Source organism: Notamacropus eugenii, chromosome 2 (genome assembly GCF_028372415.1).
Source record: "Notamacropus eugenii isolate mMacEug1 chromosome 2, mMacEug1.pri_v2, whole genome shotgun sequence".
Lineage (NCBI taxonomy): Eukaryota > Metazoa > Chordata > Mammalia > Diprotodontia > Macropodidae > Notamacropus > Notamacropus eugenii.
The window spans coordinates 126341285-126343145 of NC_092873.1; the positions used below are offsets into that span (position 1 = coordinate 126341285).

The window sequence follows — 1861 nt, forward strand, 5'->3', positions numbered from 1 at the left end:
CCTTCCCCTGACACTTACACAAAATGTAGTGAAATAGTGGGTACTTCATAAAACAAGCCACCCAAAAGGCCAGGCCACACCCTCACTTAGTGTATGTGTATCGACCCCACCGTTGCTCCTCCTAAACATGGTAGAATTCAACTAATGCCCAAATTAGAGAAATTTTCCTTCTGAAAAACAGGACAGCCCCCTTTCTCAGTTATGGTGGGGCTGAGGGTTGAAGTCATTCAGCATGCTGTACCATTGCGAAGTAAGGTTATGAAAATGATTTCCTGAGAGACCCCTATGCTTTTGGCCCTCCAAGCCAGTCACCTGAGCTTCATGAGTCTCTTCAGACCCATTAGTTAAACAGGAAAGGGAAAGTGGAGGTAGCATCTCCAAAACAGAGGCAGGGGGCAGTTAACAAGTTAGCAAGGGTTGTGTCAAGTCCAATAGGTAACCTGTATAAGGAAGGAGAAAGTCAATGGTAGAACCATCCTTTCTCCAACTCTGCTCTGAGAGCAAACCCAGAGAAACTTGGCCCACATCCTCACTTCCTTCTCCAGAAACAAGTGTTTGTCCTCTCAGCTGACCTATTGCATTGTCAAATCTGGGAAGGACAAGCCCAACAAGATGTGAGGGCAGTAGAGAGAAAGAGAGAGAAGCCTATGGTGACAGAGGTCACAAGACAACGAAGGCCCTTGGGGAGAGGGGAAGGTAGGAAGTAAGAGAGGCAAAGAAAGGCTGAGCTGGCTCAGACATCTGCCCTCCAACTCTGGTGGGCTTCCACCTCTTCCAGGACCACAAGCAGTGACTCACAGTTCTTTCCTCACAGCTGATGTTTCAAAAATTTCCTGAGCTCACTCTCGCCTCCAATGCACTCAGGCACCTTGAACTTGGAATCAAGGTTGTAGTATGTGCCTCCTGCTTCTCAGACACAGATCCAATGCTGCCTTTTGAGAGGAAGCTTCAACGGACTGCAGCAGAGGCTAGAGGGGAGAGTCATGATGAAGTTCATGACATTAGAGAGGGCAATGACACTGATGTCCCTCTGTTTGTTCCACCAAACCACTTCCTAGCCTTTGGTCTGAAGGGCCACCATGATGACATTCACATCGTAGTTCCCATTTCCTACCATGCTCTTCTTGTGGGGTGTCTCCATGGTATTTGGAGACAGCCTCTGGAAAATCTCCTGTAGTGCTTCCCAGGTGACAGCGTTGCTGTCTTGGAAGACACTGTTGAGTGCATGGAGGACGCACAGCTCCTGCTGCTGCTCCTCTTGGTAGATTTGGGAGGGTGTTGGCTGGGGCAATTCCAATGATTCTGATTTGATCTTGTCACCTCTCCATGGCATGCAACTCATGTTTTTATTTTCCAGGAAGAGGTGACCTGGGAAGCTCCCCACCCTTTCCCTCCAAAGAAGAATGTAGCTTCCTGGGTCTATCTGGGGTTGGTGGGATTCACCTTAGTCTCTAGAGGCCATGATTTACCTCGAAATGGAGGGTGGAAACAGCAGCTTTAACAAAAACCTCCAAAAATCTTAGACATATGTTTTACATAGATAAAAAATAAATGGTCTGTCCTTATTGAATCCCTTGTAATCTGTATTTAGTATGTATGTAATGTTTCTCTTGGCTCTTGCAAGACAAATTTTCTATTAAGTTCAGAATTTTTTTAACAAAGTCTTGAAAGTCTGACAGTTGATCAAATGTCCATTTTTTTCCATTCAGGTTTGTGATTAACTTTCCTGGATATGATATTTTTGGCCAAAGCCCCAGTTCTTTTGCTCTTTGATAAATAGTGTTCCAAGACCAGCAGTCCTTTAATGCCTCTGCTGCTAGGTCTTGTGTGATTCTAATTGTGGTACCATCATACTGAAATT

The 1861-nt window shown here is 45.5% G+C and overlaps 1 pseudogene; it reads right to left on the reverse strand.

Moving 5' to 3' along the window:
• Positions 1-733: 733 nt before the first annotated feature.
• On the reverse strand, positions 734-1357 carry LOC140523680 (josephin-1 pseudogene; annotated as a pseudogene).
• Between the last annotated feature and the right edge of the window lie 504 nt (positions 1358-1861).